The sequence below is a fragment of the Pan troglodytes genome, chromosome 5 (genome assembly GCF_028858775.2).
Source record: "Pan troglodytes isolate AG18354 chromosome 5, NHGRI_mPanTro3-v2.0_pri, whole genome shotgun sequence".
Lineage (NCBI taxonomy): Eukaryota > Metazoa > Chordata > Mammalia > Primates > Hominidae > Pan > Pan troglodytes.
In genome coordinates, this window is record NC_072403.2 from 120,147,344 (window position 1) to 120,161,807 (window position 14,464).

Consider the following 14,464-nt stretch of genomic DNA (forward strand, 5'->3'; position numbering starts at 1 on the left):
TTTAAAATATTTTCTGGCTACTATATCTTCTTTAACTGTTAGGTATAATAAGTGTTTGAGGTGGAGCTGGAGAGCAGAATATTCTGGTTCTTTTCCTCATAATTTAAAATTGATTTCTAAGTACTTTGGCCACCTTTCTCTCCACCTTCCAATACCTTCCCCTGTACTCTGAGTTGCAGAGTTTGTAAGAAAAGGATATCATTCCAGATCCTTTATCTCTAGCCCTCAAATCTTACTTGGAAGCTTGGTAAGATTTTAAACCATGATATCTATAAATATTGATTATGGCAGCTCATTAGCCATTAAAATGATGTTACTTAGAATGCTAATAAGTGTACAACATAAAAGGCATTAAGAATCTACCATGAGGCCAGGTGCGGCGGCTCACGCCTGTAATCCCAGCACTTTGGGAGGCCGAGGCAGGCGGATCGATCACCTAAAGTCAAGAGCTCGAGACCAGCCTGGCTAACATGGTGAAGCCCCACCTCTACTAAAAATACAAAAATTAGCCAGGCATGGTGGTGAGCGCCTGTAATCCAGCTACTCAGGAGGCTGAGGCAGGAGAATCACGTGAACCAGGGAGGCAGAGATTGCAGTGAGCTGAGATTGTGGCACTGCACTCCAGCCTGAGGGACAAGAGTGAGACTCTATTTCAAAAAAAAAAAGAATCAACCATGATGGGCTGGGTGTAGTGGCTTGTGTCTGTAATCCCAGCACCTTGGAAGGCTGAGGTGGGCTGATCACTTGAACTCAGGAGTTTGAGACCAGCCTTGGCAACATAGCAAAACCCTATCTTCACTAAAAATACAAAATTAACCCGGCATGGTGGCACGCGCCTGTAGTCTCAGCTACTCGGGAGGCTGAAGTGGGAGATCACCTGAGCCCAGGAGGTCAAGGATGAAGATGAAGTAAGCTGAGATGGCACCACTGCACTCCAGCCTGGGCAACAAAGTGAGATCCTGTCTCAAAAAACAAACAAACAAACAAACAAACAAAAAAAGAATCAACTATAATGGATACCCCTCTCCTCCAAAAAGAATCTACCATGAACTAAGTACATGAACATTGTCCCTGCATTAGCTGATTTTATGACACAGTTAAGAATTATAAGAGGATACCCAAGCAGAGCAGGTGTCACAGAACAGACAAACATAGGTCAGGAAAGAGAATTAAAGAGATGGAATACCACTGGGGAGGTTTCTGTAAGAGAGTACATAATCTTTGGAGTACATTGTGATAAAAACATGTATATACAATGTTTTAGGCTCAGAGGCTTTAAAGCTAACAAAAATTTTCTAAGTATACTTTTTACAGCCACTTACACCACTACATATCAAAAGTGTTCATGAGAGCCAGGTGCGGTGGCATGTGCCTGTAGTCCCAGCTACTAGGGAGCCTGAGGTAGGCGGATCCTTTGAGCCCAGGAATTTGAGGGCAGCCTAGGCAACACAGTGAAACCTCCACCTCAACCGCCATAAAAAAGAAAATTTTTTAAAAAAGTGTCCAAGTTTTCATGCTCATATTTGTGGATGAAGAGTTTAAAGCCTCTTATTTTTCCGCTCACCTAAGAAATTCCAGGTTTTATTCACTAAGGCTGTATCTTAGAGAAACACACAAAGTTCAAATAATTGGTATATCACTTTTGTAGTGGAAGTTCTTGACATGTTGCATGGGGTGGGGGGAAAATGCAAACAAACATATGTAAGTATAATTCAATATTTGCTTTGTACCAATGATAGGAGCTAACCACAAACTTGTGACACCTTTTCTTTGTTTTTTTTTTTGGAGACAGAGTCTCACATGGTCACCCAGGCTGGAGTGCCATGTGCAATCTCGGTTCACTCAAACCTCCACCTCCTAGGTTCAAGCAATTTTCCTATGTCAGCCTCCCGAGTAGCTGGAATTACATGCATGTGCCCCCATACCCAGCTAATTTTTTTGTATTTTTAGTAGAGACGGGGTTTCGCCACATTGGCCAGGTTGTTCTCGAACTCCTGACCTCAGGTGAACCCGCCTCAGCCTCCCAAAGTGCTGGGATTACAGGCGTGAGCCACTGTGCCTAGCCCTTGACACCTTTTCTGATTCCTGGAAGTAGCAGGGAAAAATGAATTAGTCAAGCAGACCCGGGTTCGACTCCTCTTTGTGGAACTCATTAACAGTACGATCATGCCAAATTACTTTCCTTCTCTAATCTGAGTTTTACCATCTTTAAAATGAGCCAGGTGCAGTGGCTCATGTTTGTAATCCCAGCTACTCAGGAGCACTGCTTGAGGCCAAGAGTTCAAGACAAGCCTGGGCAATATAGCAAGACCCTGTCTCTTAAAAGAAAAAGAAAGAAAATACTGTCACTTACCTTAATGATTAAGTAGAAACTATTATTATACATTCTTCTCACACATTCTCACAAGTTATCACTTACTGAATACTTAATGTAGGGCAAATATTATGCCTTAAGTCACATTTACTCCTCTGAAGTTTTATTTTATGGCCGAAGACATTCAAAAGAGAAGAATTAAGTAACTTGTTCAAGGTCACATGTCCATTAACAGAGAGAGGATTCTTACACACGTTCAACTTCAAAGTCCATGCTCTAAAGTCACACTATGGTTATAGTACTTGACCCAAAGCAGATATTAAATAAACCTTTAAAACTCTACTAAATGAGCATTTAATGAATATCTCAACAACTACTATGTTCAAGGGGCCTGGAAATATTTGATTAAGAAGCTTCTAAAAACATTTAAACACTGCATAAAAAGTGTTTCTGAGCACCTATAAATTAAGAGTAAAAGCATAATAATGTGAAGAAAAACATAATATGAATAAGACCATTTCTCTTAAAAATATGAGAACCTAAAAGAAAGGTATAAAGTAAAAAGGTAAAGGGGGAACTGCTGGAATAGTAGAGTGAGAAGCTCAACAGAGCCTCTCTCCAAAATTCAATGAAAAAACTAGACAAACATGTCAAACCACTATATCAGAACTCAGGAAAGTGGGCACAGGTGTATAACAAATTGAAAAGTAATCATTCAAGAAAAACTACTCAACTCAGTTATGAAGAGCAGAAGTCTGTGTGTGGGTTTTTGTTTTTGTTTTTGAGAAGGAGTCTCGCTCTTGTTGCCCAGGCTGGAGTGCAGTGGTGCGACCTCGGCTCACTGTAACCTCCGCCTCACTGGTTCAAGCAATTCTCCTGCCTCAGCTTCCCAAGTAGCTGGGATTACCGGCACCCACCACCACGCCTGGCTAATTTTTGTATTTTTAGTAGATATGGAGTTTCACCATGTTAGCAAGGCTGGTCTCAAAATCCTGACCTCAGGTGATCCACACGCCTTGGCCTCCCAAAGTGTTGGGATTACAGGCATGAGCCACCATGCCCGGCCAGAAGTCTGTGTGTTTTAACCTAGGGCTATTGTTACCATGCTCCACCAGCTCTATCAATGGTAGTTCTACCAGGATGTGGCAAGCTGTGAAAACCAACACCATCACTGCTGGAGGGGGGCCACTGGTCAGGAGTAGAATATAGAAGTCCCAAATGCAGGACTATTGTTGAAACCAACAGCAACATTGGCAGCAAACAGTGGGGAAGGCTAATATTGCGGCAACCCAAGGTTGCAATACTAGGGGCAAGCAACGAACCAGCAGACTTACCAGAAGAATTACATAGCCATGGTGGGGCCTTGATTAACTCCCAGGTATCTGTGGAGGTCTGAAAATCTGAGTGATGTTGGGCGCAGTGGCTCACGCCTATAATCCTAGCACTTTGGGAGGCTGAGGCGGGCGGATCACGAGGTCAGGAGTTCGAGACCACCCTGGCCAACATGGTGAAACCCTGTCTCTACTAAAAATACAAAAAATTAGCTGGGCATAGGGGTACTTGCCTGTAATCCCAGCTACTTGGGAGTCTGAGACAAGAGAATCGCTTGAACCTGGGAGGTGGAGGTTACAGTGAACCACGATTGCGTGCCACTGCACTCGAGCCTGAGCGATAGAGCAAGACTCCGTCTCAAAAAAAAAAAAAAAAAAAAAAAGTATGTGTGCTTACACAAAGCTGTATGCATGCTCAGCTGGAGAGAACCCTAGTTATCTAAACATCCATGGCTGAATGAGACCTTTCACAGACAAGGGAGAGCCATGGACATGAGAAGACGGCACGAAGTAAAAGCTGGGGCGAACTTGTAAACTGCCTGAACTTTGACTTGTTCCCCAACCTGCACTGGCAAAAAGCAGAAGCTGGTCAGGTGCAGTGGCTCATGTCTGTAATCCTAGTACTTTGGGAGGCCAAGGTGGGAGGACTGCTTGAGGCCAGGAGTTCAAGACCAACCTGGCCAACAGAACAAGATCCTGTCTCTTTAAAGAAAAAGGCTGAAGCCTCACTGGCTCAAGTAGGTACGCATAACCTTTGACCAGTCATTTCTGACCACTGAGATAAGCTGACAAACTGACTCAGGGTGACCCTTAGAAAACCTGGCTTAAAAAAAAAAAAAATTGATCTGTGCTATCACCACCTCATACTACAGACTTAATGTGGGCAAGTCCCTAAAAAAAATAAATAGCAACCACCACCTCCCCTTTGGGGAGGGGCAGGAGGCAATCTAACTCAGAGTCTCTACAACGTATTATCTAAAATGTTCAGTTTAACAAAAAATTATGAGACATGCAAAGAAACTGGAAAGTGTGAGCCATAGACAGGAGAATAAAAAGTCAGAAAATGTCTCTGGGGTGGTTCAGCTGTTCAGCTGTCCAGGATTTCCAAGCAGCTATCAATATGTTCAAATTAAAGGAAACCATGCTTAAAGAACTGAAAGACAGCATGATGACAATGATTCAAGGAATAGGGAATCTCAACAAAAAGATTATTTAAAAAACACTGAATTGGACCTCTACAGCTGAAAAGTATAATAGCTGAAATGAAAAATTAACTGAAGGGGATCAACAGTGGATTCAAACTGGCAGACAAAAGCATCAGCAAACTTGAAGACACATCAAGAAACTGTCCATTCTGAAAAGCAGAAAGAAAGAAAAAAATAAGAATGAACAGAGCATCAGGGACCTGTAGGATATTAACAAGCATATCAACACACATGTAATGGGAGTCCCACGATGAGAGAAAGAAACAATAAATAATGGCTGAAAACTTAAAAAATTTGACTAAACCCTTAATCTATACATCCAAGAAGCTCAATGAACTCTAAGTAGGATAAACACAAAGATATTCCCACCCAATAAACATCACAGTAAAAAGCCAAAGAAAAGCAAAATCTTGAATACAGTGGCAAGAGAAATCTACTCATCACTACAGGGGACCCATAATAAGATTAACAGCTGACTTCTCACCAGAAACAATGGAGACAAGGAAGCAGCAGCATATTCAGAGCGCTCAAAGAAAAAAAGAAAATCAACAAAGAATTCCCTATCCAGCGTGGTAGGCTGAATTCCAAGATGGTGCCTAAAATTGCCACCCCTTGGCATACACACCTCCCCTAGAATGTGAGTGAGGCCTATGAATGCAATGGATGTCACTTCCATAATTAGGTTACATTACATGGCAAAGGTGAAGGGATTTTACAGATGTTAAACTCCCTAATCAGTTTGACTTTGACTTCACCAAGTTTTGTGAGTAGTCTTGACTTAATTAGGTGAGCCCCTTAAAAGGGGGCTTTAGTCTTCCCTGAGATCAAAGAGATTTTTTCCACTGGCCTTTAAGAGGAAGGCTACTCTAAACTTACAGCTCCAAGAAAATTAATACTGCCCACAACTATGTAAGCCTGGAAGAGAACTCCCGGGCCTCAGATGAAACCACAACCCCGACCAACCTCCTTGATTGTAGGCAATTGTGAGACCCTGAGCAAAAAGTCCAGACAAGCCATATTCAGACTTCTCACTTACAGAAACTTGTGAGATGATATTTGGTGGTGTTTTTTAAATAATTTAAAACTCCATTTATTTATTTAAATTTTTACTTTTTTTAAGAGACAGTGTCTTGCTTATTTCCCAGGCTGGAGTGCAGGCTATTTACAGGCATGATCACTAGCACACTGCAACTGCCTCAAACTCCTGGGCTAAAGTGATTCTCCTGTCTTAGCCTCCTGTGTAGATGAGACTATAGGCACAAACCACTGCACCTGGCTGGGGGTGTTCTGAGGGCTACAATTGTGGTAATTTTTAATTCAGCAATAAAAAACTAATACATTTAACAAGACTATCCTTCAAAAATAAAAATATAAGACAGTCCCAGACAAAAAAACAAAACAAAACAAAAAAACTACAAGCCTTCATGGTTAGCAGACCTGACTTAGAAGAAATGCTAAAGAAATCCTTCTGTAGTTCGTAAGCATGATGATTGGGTTTTCATGCTCATGTGTGTGACATGCCTCCTTCAAACCTTGTTATGACTTCAGCACATTACCCATCTGATGGGAACCTTAGAAAAAGAAAAAAGAAATACTAAAGAAAGCCCTTCCGGCTGAAAAAAATGATACCAGATAGTAAATGAAATCCACATGAAGAGCCAGGCGTGGTGGCTCACACCTGTAATCCCAGCATTTTAGGAAGCCGAGGGCGGGGTGGATCACCTGAGGTCGAGAGTTTGAGACCAGCCTGGTCAACATGGTGAATCTCCGTCTCTACTGCAAATACAAAAACCAGCCAGGCATGGTGGTACGAGCCTGTAATCCCAGCTACTTGGAAGGCTGAGGCACAAGAATCGCATGTACCTGGGAAGTGAAGGTTGCAGTGAGCCAAGATCATGCCACTGCATCCCAGCCTGGGTGAGAAAGTGAGACTGCCTCAAAAATCAAAACAGGTTAAAAGTGAAAGGACAGAAAATTACATACCCTGCAAATACTCATAAGAAAACTGGACTGGCTATATTAGTATCAGATAAAGTAGACTGTAAAACACAATAGATGACTAAGAACTGAGAGTTCTTGGCAAAAAGACATAAAGAACTACTTTTTTCCTTGCTTTGATAGTTTGAAGGGAAAGAAACTGCCCTCTCCAGTTCTCCCCCGCTTTTTTTTTCTTCTTTATGAGATGGTGGGTCTCACTCTGTCACCCAGTCTGGAGTGCAGTAGTGCAATCCTGGCCTACTGCAACCTCGACCTCCTGGGCTCAAACAATCCTCCCACCTCAGTCTCCCGAGTAGCTGGGACTATAGGTGCATGCCACCATACCTAGCTAATTTTTATTTTTTGTAGAGAGGAGGGTCTCACTATGTTACCCAGACTGGTTTTTAACTCTTGATCTCAAGTGATCCTCCTGCTTTGGCCTTCCAAAGTGCTGGCATTACAGGAGATAGCCACTGTACCTGGCCCCTCCATACTGTTTGTTTCCATATTTATTACTGTGGTAAAATATACATAATATAAAATTATTTTAAGCATGTTTAAGTGTACAGAGTTCTGTGGCATTAAGTAAACCCATATTGTTATGCAAACATCACCACCATCAATCTCTGGAATAACCACATTTAAAATAATATAGTCTATAAGAATATAAGTAAGGAATTTTTTTTTTTTTTTTGCTCTGTTGTTGCCAGGCGGGAGTGCAGTGGCACGATCTCAGCTCACTGCAACTTCCACCTCGTGGGTTCAAGAAATTCTGTCTCAGCTTTCCCAGTAGCTGGGACTACAGGCATGCGCCACCATGCCCAGCTAATTTTTCGTGTTTTCAGTAGAGACGGGGTTTCGCCATGTTGCCAGTCTGGTCTCGAACTCCTGACCTCAAGTAATCCATCTGCCTCGGCCTCCTAAACTGCTGGGGTTACAGGCATGAGCCACTGTGCCCGGCCAAGAAAATAAGAAATTTTCTTTTTAGTTCTGGGATACATGTGCAAAAAAATGTGCAAGTTTGTTACATAGGTATACATGTGCCATGGTGGTTTGCTGCACCTATCAACCCGTCATCTAAGTTTTAAGCCCCACATGCATTAGGTATTTGTCCTAATGCTCTCCCTCCCCTTGCCCCCCAATCCCCAGCAGGCCCTGGTGTGTGATGTTCCCCTCCCTGTGTCCATGTGATCTCATTGTTCAACTCCCACTAATAAGTGAAAACATGCAGTGTTTGGTTTTCTGTTCCTGTGTTAGTTTGCTGAGGATGATAGTTTCCAGTTTCATCCATGTCCCTGCAAAGGACATGAACTCATTCTTTTTTATGGCTGCATAGTATTCCACGGTATATACGTGCATTTTCTTTATCCAGTCTATCATTGATAGGCATTTGGGTTGGTTCCAAGTCTTCGCTATCGTAAATAGTGCTGCAATAAACATACGTGTGCATGTCTTTATAGTAGAATGATTTATAATCCTTTGGGTATATATCCAGTAATGGGATTGCTGGGTCAAATGGTATTTCTGGTTCTAGATCCTTGAGGAAATGCCACACTGTCTTCCCCAATGGTTGAACTAATTTACACTCCCACCAACAGTGTAAAAGCGTTCCTATTTCTCCACATTCTCGCCAGCATCTGTTGTTTCCTGACTTTTTAATGACTGCCATTCTAACTGGCGTGAGATGGTATCTCATTGTAGTTTTGATTTGTATCTAATGACCAATGATGATGAGCTTTTTAAAAATTGTTTGTTGGCCGCATAAATGTCTTCTTTTGAGAAGTGTCTGTTCATATCCTTTGCCCACTTTTTGAAGGGATTGTTTTTTTCTTATAAATTTAAGTTCCTTGTAGATTCTGGATATTAGACCTTTGTCAGATGGATAGATTCCAAAAATTTTCTCCCATTCTGTAGGTTGCCTGTTCACTCTGATGATGGTTTCTTTTGCTGTGCTGAAGCTCTTTAATTAGATCCCATTTGTCAATTTTGGCTTTTGTTGCAATTGCTTTTGATGTTTTAGACATGAAGTCCTTGCCCATGCCTATGTCCTGAATGGTATTGCCTAGGTTTTCTTCTAGGGTTTTTATGGTTTTAGGTTTTACGTTTAAGTCTTTAATCCATCTGAGTTAATTTTTGCATAAGGTGTTAAGGAAGGGGTCCAGTTTCAGTTTTCTGCATACGGCTAGCCAGTTTTCCCAGCACCATTTATTAAATAGGGAATCCTTTCCCTACTGCTTGTTTTTTGCTAGGTTTGTTGAGGATCAGATGGTTGTAGACGTGTGGTGTTATTTCTGAGGCCTCTAAGTAAGAAATTCTTAAAAGAGCTTTGAACGTTCTTTTTTTTTTTTTTTTTTTTTTTTTTGAGATAGGGTCATGCTCTGTTGCCCTGGCTAGACTACAGTGGTGCAATCTTGGCTCACTGCAACCTCTGCCTCCCAGGTTCAAGTGATTCTCCTGCCTCAGCCTCCCGACTAGCTGGGATTACAGGCACACACCACCATGCCTAATTTTTTTTTTTTTTTTTTTGTATTTTTAGTAGAGATGGGGTTTCACCATGTTGGACAGGCTGGTCTCAAACTCCTGATCTCTGGTGATCCACCCGCCTCCACCTCCCAAAGTGCTGGGATTATAGGCGTGAGACACTGTATCTCCTGCCCCCCTTTTTTTTTCTTAAAATTGCATTTTTTTTAAATTCTTTTGCCTGGGAACATAAATTCAGTATAGAATAGAATGTGTTCTCAGCATTCTCATCAGAGATAGAGTTTGCTGTGTTGTCCAGGCTGGAGTGCAGGGGCAAGATCATAACTCAGTGCAGATTCTAATTCCTGGCCTCAAACGATCCTCCCACTTCTGCCTCCCAAGTAGCTAAGACTACAGGCTCAAGTCCACACTGGATTAGCTTCTGGCAAGAGGAATCAGGAAAGATCATCAGAGTTTAGCATGGGAAAAGAGCAGGTAGACTTTCTTAGCTATATCATAAAGCATGGTCAGGATGTGATATGGTTTGGCTGTATGTCCCTATCCAAATCTCATCTTGAATTGTAATCCCCACGTGTAAACCCCCAGGTGATCGTATCATGGGGGCAGTTCCCCTATGCTCTTCTTGTGATAATGAGTGAGTTCTCACGAAAGCTGACGGTTTATAAGGGGCTCTTTCTGCTCACTTTCTCTTTCCTGGCACCTTGTGAAGCAGGTATTTGTTTCTTCTTTGCCTTCCATGCTTGTAAGTTTCCTGAGGCCTCCCCAGCTATGCAGTACTGTGAGTCAATTAAACCTCTTTCCTTTACAAATTACCCAGTCTTGGGTAGTAAATTTATAGCAGTGTGAAAATGGAGTAAGACAGGAGGAAACAGGAAACGATTATTGCTAAGTAAGAATGATGAAGTGGTCAATATCTAGGATGTATTTTTTGAGTGTGACTGGGTCTCACTCTGTTACCTAAGCTGGAGTGCAGTGGCACGACCACGGCTTAATGTAGCCTCAACCACTTGGGCTCAAGTGATCCTTCTACCTCAGCCTCCTAAGTAGTTGGGACTACTAGTGCTGCCACCACACCCAGATAATTAAAAAACAAAAAACAAACAAACAAAAAACAACGTTTAAGTCTCCCTATGTTTCCCAGGCTGGTCTTGAACACCTGGGCTCAAGTGATCTTCCCACCTCTGCCTCCCAAAGGGCTAAAATTATAGGCATGAGCCACCACGCCCAGCCTATCATTTGTTTTAACTGGAAATAAGAGTAATTACAGTTTGTAAGAAAATGCAGTAGAATAAACTATATCAGAGAAAACACAGAGTGAAAGTGCCTACCATACCGCCTGAACATCGATGCTTAAAACAAATTATAGCCGGGTGCGGTGGCTCATGCCTGTAATCCCAGCACTTTGGGAGGCAGAGGCAGGAGGATTGCTTGAGCTCAGGAGTTCAAAACCAGCCTGGGCAACACAGCAAGACCCTGTCTCTATTTATTAGGCCGAGGCGGGCGGATCACGAGGTCAGGAGATCGAGACCATCCTGGCTAACACGGTGAAACCCCGTCTCTACTAAAAATACAAAAAATTAGCCGGGCGTGGTAGCGGGCGCCTGTAGTCCCAGCTACTTGGGAGGCTGAGGCAGGAGAATGGCGTGAACCCGGGAGGCGGAGCTTGCAGTGAGCCGAGATCGCGCCACTGCACTCCAGCCTGGGCAACAGAGCGAGACTCCGTCTCAAAAAAAAAAAATAAAAAAATAAAAAAAATAAAAATTAAAATAACAATTTTAAAACCAAATTATACATTATATATAAAATTATAAATAAAAATCGAGAAAAATGTTTGAGTCAGAGAGTAACAAGGAATCACTCCAGTATTATTACTGTGTGATTCTGGCATGTCATTGATGTCAGATGCTGGCAGTGAAGCACAAAAGAGACAGGTGCTCCCCCTAGCTAGACTACTGGCTCACTTTCTGCCCACACACACTCCTGGCCCCTCAGGGCAGACCTGGGTTCCCACTACAGATTATGCATATTTTATGAATTTACCTCTCCCCACTCTCCTTACCACCAGTTTGGAAGCTTCCAAAGGCTAGGCATATCTTATTCATCTTTTAAACAAGCATCTAGCAATGTCTGGAATATAACAGACAGTTCATAAATGTTCATTTATTGGACAGTTCTGGGGAAAACTTATCAGAGAAATCTAGCCCTGTTTCAGGCTGCTGTGAACTTACTGAATGCAGTAACATGTGATATTAAACTTAGCATTGCAAGTACTCAATAAGTCAACTGACCCACAGGAGCTACTCAAGTTAAAGTTAACAACTCTAAAAAAGAAATTTAGTTAGAAAAAAACAATTGATCGGATGTCTTGAGGGAAGAAAACTGAACAAATATCAATTATAGATAAGAATCATGCTGAGGTCTAAACAAAAACGCTCTAAAACTGCAATTTATCCCAACTTAAGCATATCAACATAATCTGGCCTTCTAAACTAAGACAAAAATTCTATCAATTTACTATGTTGTCCCATTTAGAGCTGGTATCACAGTTTCTCAATTTTCAACTTAATTCCTTCCTTTCTTTTTTTTTTTGAGACAGGGTCTCACTCTGTCACCCAGGCTGGAGTGCAGTGGTACCATTATAGCTCACTGCAGCCTTAACCTCCTTGGCTCAAATGATTCTCCCACCTCAACCTCCTGAGTAGCTGGGACTACAGGTATGCATCACCACACCCAGCTTTTAGACAAGAGAGACAGAGTTTGTAGAAAGTACTTACCTATGTTAATAGTTCAACCAATACCAACTTAAATATTATTAAAAATTATTTATACAACGGCACATTGCCATATTACATAGGGGGTTAACATGTAAGAATACAAAACATTAAGACAGGTGTAATGGCTCACATCTGTAGTACCAGCTACTCAGAAGACTAAGGCAGATAAGAGGATCACTTGAGCTCACGAGCTCAAGACCAACCTGGGCAATGTAGTGAGATTCTGTCTCTTAAAACACATACACACACAAAACCCCACAAATCATTAAATGATGATACTGTATGAGAAATTAATTAATTATACAAAAATTAGCTGGGCATGGTGGCACGTGCCTGTAATCCCAGCTACTTGGTAGGCTGAAGCAGGAGAATTGCTTGAACCTGGGAAGTGGAGGTTGCAGTGAGCCAAGATCGCACCACTGCACTCCAGCCTGGCAACAGAGCGAGACTCTGTCTCAAAAAAAGAAAAAAATAATAAATTAATTAATTCTGGCTAGAAAATATCTAAACCATGATCCTGGCTAGAACAGATTGCAGTCAATTTTGTTTGGCATCATCTTCAGTGTTGGCACTGGTTTGCTGACCGACCCTGAACCACCATGAACCTGCTGCCCACTAGTTTATCAGCACCAACTTTCTTTCCTTTATGTGGGTATTCAAAGGAGTTTACATAAAAGGTTTCGAGTGAGAAAATAAACTTCAAAAGTTGAAAAACCTTGTGCCTGGCCTTAATATTATCAGTGGGATGACAACACAAAGTTACAATTTCTATGTAAAACTGGGCCTCTAGGAGGAAAGAATGGTATCTAATATTTCATTCACCACCCAACAATAGGGTTATGCATTAAGATCTTATTATTTGATGAATGTGCAGTGTTATATTTAATAACTATTTCCTCAGTCGTTTACTACTGGCTTCCTAAATGAATGTTTTTTCCATAGCCTCATGATATTTTTTAGGGTTTGAGACAGGGTTCTATTCTGTCACACAGGCTGGAGTGCAGTGGTGTGATCTTGGCTCACTGTAACCTCCGCCCCCAGGGTTCAAGTGATGCTCCCACCTCAGGTTCCTGAGTAGCTGGGACTAGAGGGGCACACCACCACAGCTGGCTAATTTTTGTATTTCTAGTAGAGACAGGGTTTTGCCATGTTGGTCAGGCTGGTCTTGAACTCCTGACCTCAAGTGATCCACCCACCTCAGACTCCCAAAGTGCTGGAATTACAGGAGTGAGCCACCATGCCCGGCCTCATGTTTTGATAATAGATTCTCCAAGTGCCTTTTGATTTCCATTATTTCAATGTTACATGAGCAAACTCTAGACATAAAATTGGCAAACCTTTTCTTAAAGGGCAAGATAGTAAACATACTGTTTCAACTACTCAATTCTGCCCTTATAGAGTAAAAGTGGTCTTAGATAATAGGGGAAGAAATGGGTATGCTGTGTTCCAATAAAACTTTATTTATAAAAAAAGGTAAGCCCACAATTTGCCAACCCCTACTCTATCTAAACTCCTCAGTGTCCTAAGAATGTCCTCAGTTATATACCATGGGGGAATCTTTGGGTGTAAATTTAAGACAAGACCTGGTGATATACACATACATGCCTAGATGACAAGATTTTTCTCTACTTGTTTCCACTTGAAGATAACCAGTAAAGTCAAGACAAGAGAGGGGTGAGATACCAAGACCAGACACAAGGAGGGGCTTTGAGACTCCTCTGTTTCTCAATATGGACGAGACTTATACAACAGAGAACTTCATCCCACAAGGGCAGGACTAGAAAAAACAGAAAGCAAACAAGCTATAGGTGGCAGGTGCTAAAATAACTTTAGGAAAGCCAAAAGAAATGCTCCATCAGTGATAAAATCAAAGTTTACAGAACAAATAATTATCAAATGACCATTCCAATACTGCTGGACACAAAGTAACTTTACAAAATTATTTTAAGTAATTCTCTACTTCTCTGCTAAGAGATTAAGTGATTCTCTGCCAAGAGACACTGGCTTCATTTATTTTGGTGGCTCAAATTATATACTCCATCATTCAATGTCAGCAACTACAATGGTGGTCCTAAGTAAAACCAAAATAGTTTTAAGCAGCCTTGGAAGGAAAAAAAAAAAGGTTAATCAACTATCTTTAGAATCTCTAGCCCAATCTCAAGGTATACCCCTATCAGATATGCCATGTCTTCATGCTTGCCTTTTTTCTCAACTTAACAAAATCAATTATCATGAAAGAATCAAAACTTACTCACTTAAGACTTCCAAACTAATGAAAGTACAATTTTATTTCTTGCAAATCAAATGAACTTACTCTAAACTGAAATTCCAGGCATTAGCAAAAAAAGGAAATAAGAGATGATCACAGTGTAGCTTAAAGCC

General features: G+C 41.5%; 1 protein-coding gene and 1 non-coding gene across 3 annotated transcripts in view; one reads left to right on the plus strand and one right to left on the minus strand.

Annotated features, from left to right (window-relative positions):
• Positions 1-14,464, minus strand: part of SNX3 (sorting nexin 3) — a 50,068-nt gene that overhangs the window by 25,257 nt on the left and 10,347 nt on the right. The gene's annotated exons all lie outside the window — the stretch shown is intronic.
• On the plus strand, positions 6,313-6,416 carry LOC112209680 (small nucleolar RNA U13). The gene has a single exon (XR_002944502.1). It is a non-coding gene; the product is annotated as a small nucleolar RNA U13 (small nucleolar RNA).